This window comes from Grammomys surdaster, unplaced genomic scaffold (assembly GCF_004785775.1).
Source record: "Grammomys surdaster isolate TR1022 unplaced genomic scaffold, NIH_TR_1.0 372, whole genome shotgun sequence".
Taxonomy (NCBI): Eukaryota; Metazoa; Chordata; class Mammalia; order Rodentia; family Muridae; genus Grammomys; species Grammomys surdaster.
The window spans coordinates 6,587,664-6,596,875 of record NW_021604791.1 but is presented as its reverse complement, the minus strand read 5'-3'; positions in this window follow the sequence as shown (position 1 = coordinate 6,596,875).

Sequence of the window (9,212 nt, the reverse complement as noted above, 5' to 3'; positions counted from 1 at the left end):
AAATTTGCATTAAGGAATTCCCTTTAAAATGAGAAACTGCTTGTTTTACTGGACCTTTGGGCTTGGGTGAGATAAATCATGGCTGCTCAGGAGGGAGCCGGGTAGGGTGAAATGAGCCCAGCAGAGGGGCTCCTTGCTGCCTGGGAGGTTGAGTCAGCAGATGGAGGAGAAAAATTGTTCCCTCAATCCCATCCACTCACGTGTCCACGAGGGCTTTGTCACTGCTAGGCCAGCTCTAACCTGTAGTGAGAAATCTATTGTGGAGACTTGCCATCTTTATCTAGTGATTTTTTTTTTTTGAGAAAATTTTTCAGATTCTTTTTGGTTGAAGTCACAATTTGATCCAATAAACAAACAAACAAACAAAAAAACAAAAATAAAACAATGATTTCTGTTTTAGCCAGCTGTTCTGTGGTTAACAGACCCCGAGTCTCAGTGCTTGCAAGGACAGTTTATTTCTTGCCCACATTCTGTATCTGGGGTGAACTGGCCTCAGACCTACTCCTGAGTTCTGTGTCTTTGTGTTCTGAGATCTAGGCCAGAGGAACAGCCCCTGTTTGAGATGTGCTGGGTTGGTGGCTGAGGGAAGACAGAGCCAGAGGGAACGTGCTGGCTCACATGCTGCAGGCCAAGCCTGGTCACATGGCCAAGCCCTCTGCACTGGGCTGGAGATAAATAATCCTCCTTCAAGACTATAGACCACAGGGAAGCAGTGGGCAGGCACAGGGATCTTGAGATACCCTGAGGAATGAGGAAGGAGACTTTTGTGGGGCAGTGGTACCTCATTAGCAAGCATTCACTACCTGCCAGCTGTCTTAAATGCTTTACAAGTATTGCTCATTGAAACCCCACAATTATCCTGTCAGGTAGGTAATATTATCAGCCCAAGTTCACACAGTAGTAAATGGCACAGTCAGGTTTCACAGTGAGACTCAGTAGCCCCCGTCTGTCACTCAAGGTGCTGTGGAAATAGTTTTGTGTGTGCTTTTGGCAAACAGTTTAGTTTTAACCTGCACTAAGACTTACTCTACTGAGTTAGTCCTTCTGGGAATAGTGTTTTTAATTTTCCTTTGGATTTTTTTCAACTTCTATCCATAGTTTACTCTTATTGAGCTACATATGTACTTGCTAGAAGTCACCTAATCCCCTAGGGAGTGAGGTAAGTTCTAAAGGAAGACTTGGGCACACATGAGGTCTCTTAGCCCTGCAGTAGTTGCTCCCAGGGGAAACCTCCAAATGTGGTTACTGACAGTTCGAAGAATCTCTGCACAGATCAAATAGGGATGCCAAATGCCCTGTTTCTCTGTGTTTAAAGATGCTCTCTAACATATCTGGATCCTATGACATGGCCAGTGCAGTCTTGATTCCACAGCAGCTGTGGTTAATTGGTCGATTGGCCCAATCAACCTTCCATATTGGGTAGGAGAGGAGCTCTTTGAGGAGCTGTTGGTAGGTGATAGGTGGCTAGGGGAAGGAGAGTCATTTCCAGTGTTGTTACCACTGATAAATTGTCCAAACTCCAAGAAATAGCTCCCCATCAATACACATCCAGCAGCCCTAAACCCAGTAGGACACACACACACACACACACACACACACACACACACACACACAAAGGGGTTGGGGTTGAGAAGGGAAGGAGGAGAGGGACTAGTTGGAAAAAAAGAGGTTATCAAGAGAAGAATGGGAAGAAGAGAAGAGAAAACAATAGGGGTTAAATCTATTCATGTATGAAATTATAAGACAAGAGAAATGGGCAAGGAGAGGGAGGGAGGGGGAGGGAAGAGGGCGTCTGGATCCTTCAGGTTGGCTTTGTGACAATGAGCTAGCTGCCCGCTGGCTCCTCTCTGTTTTGCTGAAATGGTGCTTTAACCTGGCCGTTTCCTGCCCCCTCCAGAACTCCTGTACATACTCTGTTTATAACTGCCCCCAAAGGAAAGAATAAAAATTATTCACCAGGCCATTGCCTTCTAGAACAAAAGTAGACCCAGTGTGCACTCTAATCTCAAAATAGGGAGGCGGTACATTTGTGCTGCAGTCATTTCAGCTTAATTGGCAGCTGTTTATGAATGTTTTATGGAAGATGCTAAATCTCAGGCCCACAAATTGTCCACTCGATGTTTATTTTAGGAGGAAATGACTTTATCTTTACGGCTTGCTGTCATCTCTGTGTTGATATGTCTGCAGGGAGAGAAGGGAATGTGTGTCACTTGGTGACAGGCAACAATCACATCCGTCGAGCCGATGTCACCTGGCTGCCTCTGCCATCTGTGAGCTCAGGACCACCTAGCCAGGGAGAGACTCTTTCAGATCCAGTGTTGAGGCCAAGCTTCCATTGTCAGCATTGCTGTGTGCACTCCAGAAGCATCCCTGGAGCATCCCTCTTGGTCACTTCAGCCTTTAAGAGTTCTTGCTTCCCTATATAGCAACAAACAAACAAACAAACACACAAACAAACAAACAAACATCTTTCTTCACAACCAACGCAAAGCCATTACTCGCTGTGAACACTAGTCATCTCTTGGTGCAGAAGTGCACCCATGTTGTAAGCTGTGGACAGCACCTTGGCACTATAGGATCGGATGGTGTTGGAGAAAGAAACACTCTTCAAGCCCTGTTAATAAAGCCATCATGAGTAGGCAAGCATGGTGGCCCACGCCTTTAATCCCAGCCATTGGGAGGCAGAAGAAAGTGAATCTCTGAGTTCAAAGCAATCCTACTCTACAGAATGAATTCCAGGACAGTCAGGGCTACACAGAGAAACCACATCAATCAGTCAATCAGTCAATCAAACCATCATAAGGAAAAGTGGCTGTTGGCATGTCTAGTCAGAAGTTAAGTACTGTAATCCTATATTTTCACCTGTGGCTTGGGAAGGGGTCTGTGGCAATTTGAATAAGAATGCCCCCCCATAAGCTCATAGATTTGAACACTTGGTCACCAGGGAGTGACACTAAAAGGTGTGACCTTATGGGAGGAAGTGTGTTGCTGGGGGTGGGCTTTGGGGTTCTCAGTGCTCAAGCCAGACTCCATGTCTCTCTCTTCCTGCTGCCTTTGTATCCGATGTAGAACTCTCAGCTCCTTCTCCAGCACCGTGTCTGCCTGCATGCTGCCATGCTTCCCGCCATCAAATATTACCAACAGCTTTCTTCGAATTTTTTTCTTTAACAAAAAGTACTATGTATAATTAAAACCATATATAATGGAAAAATCCTACCTAAATCATTCCCGTATCCTATATTTTAACATTCTTTCTTTCGAGGAAAGGTTATATGCTGTTTCTCTCTAGTTTTTGAAGTGTTAAGTATGAACAGACCCTTAGCTCTGTACCAGTGAACAGTTAATCCACACTGAGCTCTCATACCTGGTCACTACACTCTGCCCAAGAGCTCTGGACTCACAAATGAAAGACACACACACACATACACACACACACACACACACATAGGAGTGCACAGTAATATTTTTAATATGCCTTGTTAGCTCAATGGTTGGGCACTTCCTGAGCCTCCCCATGGCTAGCACACACTCCACTCCAATATTCCTGAGTTAACATTTTCTTAATCTATACCTTATTTCTGCTACCCCAGACCCAATCGGTGAAGTGACTGCTGGGGCAGCTTCCCTGACTCATACGTGTTGGTGGGACCTTGAGTTTGATCTCTCTGCTCCCCTCGAATTCTGTCTTCTTTTTCCCATCAGTCCCTCCCCACCCCGCCCCCCAGTAATCTAAAAGTCCCGCCCCCGTCCCTTTGCCTAGCTATTGGCTGTACTGCAATTCTTTATTACCAGTCAAAGCCAGCTGAGGGCAGGGACCCTCAGTATCTGGAAGTGTGGCTTTTTGGAGCCGAATTAAGACAAAGCATTAGAACCAATCCACAACATAGCTCCTCAGGTATATTTCCTCATTCCCTTTAGGGGATTATACCCAGAGCCGTGCAGGCGTGAGGCATTACGGGATTGTATCCAGAGCCATGCAGGCATGAGGCATTACTCCACCACAGAACTACACCTTCACCCCTCATTTCTTTTCATATTGCACCTGTTCATCTGTGCAAGACAAAGATGGAGAGGAGATAAAATATGAGAGATAAGGGGGTTTATCCAAGGGTTCTTAATATAGTATGAAAATTATAGAACTATATCATCCATCCTAAATAATATCCATAGCTTTAAAAAAATAAATGCCGCTAGTGTCATCGAAGAAAATAATTACCTGAAATGTGTTCACTGTCCCTGGTAATTTTAAGACTAGTTCTGAGTCTCTGGTGTGTGTGGGTAGCTCAGTGTGAGAGGTTTGTTTTTATTGGGAGATCATTTAATGAAAGTGATTCTGCCAGGAAGGCCTGAAATAGCACCTTGCTTTTGCATAAATTTACATTTATCTTTAGAAAATGATAAAATTAGAAGGGGCCATGCAGAGGGAGGGCTGTCTTTTGTGGCATGTGGGCATAGGAAACACAGATTTGGGAACCGAGGATGGTTTTGTTATATGTGACCATCAGAGGAATCGAATCTCAGGAAAATGAAGTGTCTCCCTTTTTTGTTTGTTTGTTTGTTTGGTTGGTTGCCTGGTTGATTTTTGTTTGTTTTTCAAGACTGGGTCTCTCTATATATAGTATTGGTTGTCCTGGAACTCATTCTGTAGACCAGGCTGGCCTCGAACTCAGAAATCCACCTGCCTCTACCTCCCAAGTGCTGGGATTAAAGGCCTGCACCATCACTCCCTGGAAAGTGTCTCCCTTTTTAAACTATTGATACCTGTTTTAGATTTTTCAGCTTCTGAGAATGCAAGCCCTTAGCTGGTGTTAATCACAGCCTGACTAGGCAGGGAAGACTCCAAGTATTGCTTTGATGAAAAGTGGAATTTTGAATCAAAGATGGGTAGACTTATTTCAAAATCTGGAGCTTTTAAATTAAATACTTTGAGTGTTATTCTTTTATAATCTCCTTTGAAACAAGTAGGTGGCAAAGAGGGCGAGCTAATGCAGATAAAGGGTCCTCTTAGGACCCAGCTAATACAGCTTTACTTTCCAATAAAGATTTGTTTGTCGAAGCCCACTCTTGTCAAGGTGCCTTGCTTTTACAATGGTGGGGGTGAGAGAAGGGAAAGAAAAGTGATGAATTCAAGATACTCCTTACTGAAGAATTCAAAATGGCTGAAGAGAAGGTTCCATGGGTTAAAGTGCTTGCTGGAAATCTGAAGACATGAGTTCAAGCCCTGGGTGGTGGCATTCAAGAACCAACCACTACAAGTTGTCCTTTGACCTCCAAAGTCTTGGGCAAGTTGTTTGCCCCACCTCCCACAATCAGATAAATGTAATAAAGACATCTTTATCCTAGTAATAGGTGATAATCTAGAAGTAACAGGTGGGAGTGCTGTTTAATCTGTTGTGTTGATTGGGGCTGTCTCTGAGTTAAGGGCAAACTTTCTATAAAGGGCCAAACAATAAATCCTTTAGTCTTTGGGGCTGCTGGCCTAAGGTCATAAGTACTCTGCTTTGCCACCTTGCAGCAGAAGTGGTGAGTCAATGCTTTAATGAGTGGTTGAGGCTGCCTTTCAATAAAACTTTATTTGTACAATCAGATTGGGGACAAACATTTGAGCAATGGGCCATTACTCACCAGCTCTACCCTGCTGAGCTGCCCTATTGAGCTGCTATCGATGCCTCAAGAGTATCATTTTCTGCTTCAGGTAGATGGAGTAAATAACTTTCTGCCTCCAAGAAGGGCCAGGGTGACAAAGAGACCACGTGACTGTGGATAGACCATTTGACCTCAGACAACATTGCCCTTCTAAGGCTTTAAATATTGATAAATAATGTCGTCCCTCTAATACCATCGAAGATTAATGAGATAGTTCATGTGAAACATTTTGATTTACTCAGATGAATATCATTTTTAATGTTAAATTGATGCTTGCTCTTTAGAAGTCCCAAAGGGAATAAGTGAATAAATCAATCTGATATCCATAAATAGATTCAAGCATTAGAAGCTCAAAAGCCAGATCCTTTTTTTCGTTTCCTTTTTTTCCTTTCTTTCTTTCTTTCTTTCTTTCTTTCCTCCTCCTCCTCCTCCTCCTCCTCCTCCTCCTCCTCCTCCTCCTCCTCCTTCTTCTTCTTCTTCTTCTTCTTCTTCTGTAACCAATCTACCCATGTGTTTCCATAGGCATTCTCTGATATGTGGAGGTTGGGGCTGTCCTGCTCCATCACATCAATCATTAATAAAAACAAATGACCCCACAGACTTGCCTATAGGCCAGTCTGATGGGGGCATTTTCTCAACTGAGTATCTGTCTTCTCAGATGACTTGTAGGTTGCCTTGCACTGAAAACACTATCCAGCACATATATCCTGCTCATGATGAGAAAGAACATGCAGAACTTAGGTTTCTGTGCCTAGCATATCTGACTTGATGTAATGTCCTAAAGCTCAGTGCTATTGTAATAAATGATGGCTGAATGGAATTCTCCTGCACAGCTATCACACATTTGTTGATGGATGCTTAGGTTCCTCTGTAACGTGGCTCGTGGGAATAAACTACACTACATGTGCAGCTGCAGAAAACTCTTTGCCTAGTGCTTTAAAACTTTGAACATTGGGGCTGGAGAGATGGCTCAGCAGTTGGGAGCATTGACTGCTCGTCCAGAGGACCTGGGTTCAATTCCTAGCAACCACATGGCAGCTCACAACTGTCTGTAACTCCAAGATCTGACATCCTCACAGACATGCATGCAGGCAAAACACCAATACACATAAAATAAAAACAAATTATATATATATATATATCCTTTGATATATATATATATAAGACCCTTTGAACATCTGTTCAAAAGTGAGATTACTGGATCGAAATGTGACTGTTTTGTCAAAGGGAAGAGGAGGAGTTGGGGACACTGCTTATAGCTTTGTGTGACTGTGTACACAAAGGATTCCTGGAAAGATATGGAGGACCCAGATTGGTCGGATCCCAGGATACCTTTTAGATGAAGGGCCTACTGATTCTACTACTGCAGTGGCACTGGAGATGAGCTGGCTTGTATGGAGCCTGCTCTTAGTACTTCAGCAACTGACTGCAAACCAATACATAGAGACAAGTAGGCTCACTGGGGCTGCAGGCTTTCTTAGCTGATGAACAGATCATTCTCTAGTCTAGTATCAGGCAGATGCAGTCATTGCTTAAGATGCGCTTGTGAACAGCTGACTTGGTGAAACTAGAGATAAGCCAATCGGTTTGTTCTTCTGCAGTTCCCGGAATGGCTATGAGCCATCAGGGGCTAGGTATGTGTGGATTGTGGGAGTGTATTTCTACTCGGGAGCAGGCTAACATGGGATTTTCTTTTGTAACTAAACCAGGAGAGATTCTCTACAATATTCTGAAGTGCCAGTAGAGGAGAGCACAGCTGAGGTGAATCACGAAGTAGCTCTAAAACAAAGTGGAGGGAGAGCAGAGAATGAAATAGGCTTCTGTTCCAGGTTTGCTCTGGGTCTGAAGCATAAGTAATTGTTACCATCTAATTGAGAGCCTTGGGTCAGGAAATGGTATTCTCAAAAGAAAGGACCCTGGAGGGATTCTCAAAGGTTGCCTCCTCTGCCTGGTAAACAGGTTCTAGATTCTTCACCAAGCCTCAGCCTTCAGGTCTGAACCCTAGATGGGACCTCAAGGCTATAGTAGATTAATAGCTGCTTATTCTCCAGCCAAGTGTCAATGGAGACACAGTTACCCTCTAAGACGTGAACATCGACCTTTGAGAAGCTGGAAATAAAGCAGATGAGTTACTCATCTGCAATTCAAACATCCACAGAGGTAGTTATCTGCCGAGCTACTTTACCAGAAACAGTGGGGCTTGTTCAGTGGACAACGATGGTCAGGTTCTGTTTGTACTTTCACTGAGGCACAGAACAAAACCCTTCCTTTGTCCTTCTTCCTCCTCCCCCTCCGACCTCTGTAATGGAGTAGCATCTTGATGCCACCAACACAGGCACAGAGGACCCTTCCTTTCCTGTCCTTCTGTTCCCTGCACATCACATGCTCTCTGGTTTGGTTGGAGTGATAGTTGTAGTGTAGTCCCGACTGGTTTGGGTGCTTTGTGGATATTTCACTCTGTTACTCTGTGGGAGTGGGATCATGAGTCACAGGGGCAGTGGGGTGTCAAGTGGAAGGTCTCGGGAAAACCCTGGAGAAAATTCCTGTTCTGTATGAGAAATAATAGGAGCTGGGACTGGGCGTGTATTTTAATAGAAGAGAATTTGTCTAGTTTCCAGAAGGGCACAGCATGGGTTTACTCCTCCTGCCTGCAAGGTATGGAAAAATACCATACCTTGCAGGGTAGGGAAAAGGGAGAGAAAGGAAGAAAAGAGGAAAAGGAGGTGATGCGGGTAGCAGGGGGAGGAGAGAAGCTTTGGGTAGAGACTCATCCTGGATATTCTTGTATGATAGTAAGTACATTAATGTGTCCACCATAGATAATCTGTTTAGGGGGTTGGTAAGTGTTGGGTATGGGGGCAAGCTTAGAGATATAAAGTGAGGTCAATCTGTGACACCAGGGATGCCACATGCAGAAACTTCCTGTGTGAGTAACCAGATGTAATTGAATGTTTTGTAGAAGCAGAGTAACTTAATGCAAACAGGATGTGCTGAATTCATTTGCTGAATCACAGGATTCTGCAGCCCAGTCGGGCTGGATGAGATGAGAGCCTGGATCAGGGCGATGATAGAGATAGCAAGTCAAAGAAAATCAAAGAAACAAGTAAAACTAAAAACGACAAACAGTAAACCCTAAGAACCAGACATGAAGAGTCATGGAGAATAAACCTGTCTAATTGCTGATATTAGTGTTTGAACAACTGCACTGTCATTATAGCTGGTAAGGAACAGACGTTCCCTTTGAAGATTTGTCAGTGGAGGAGAGCATGTAGAGGGTTCCATACAGCCAGGAAGACACAGAGGAAAAGAGAGGAAGAAAATTTATAGTGACCTCAGTTAGCAGCATCCTGTACTGTGAGCGATAGGTAGGAGGGTTGTGAGTGTTGAGAGCAAACTGAGCAAGAGTTTTACTCGGAACTCAGAAGGCTTAAGTGTTTTTTGAAAGTGGAATGTGAGCACACTGGTGAGCAGTACTTTGGGGAGTTAACAGAATAGTGATGAGATGGTGGGGTGGTAGGCATAGATGGTGGAGCTACAGGAATAGATGGTGGAGCTACAGGAATAGA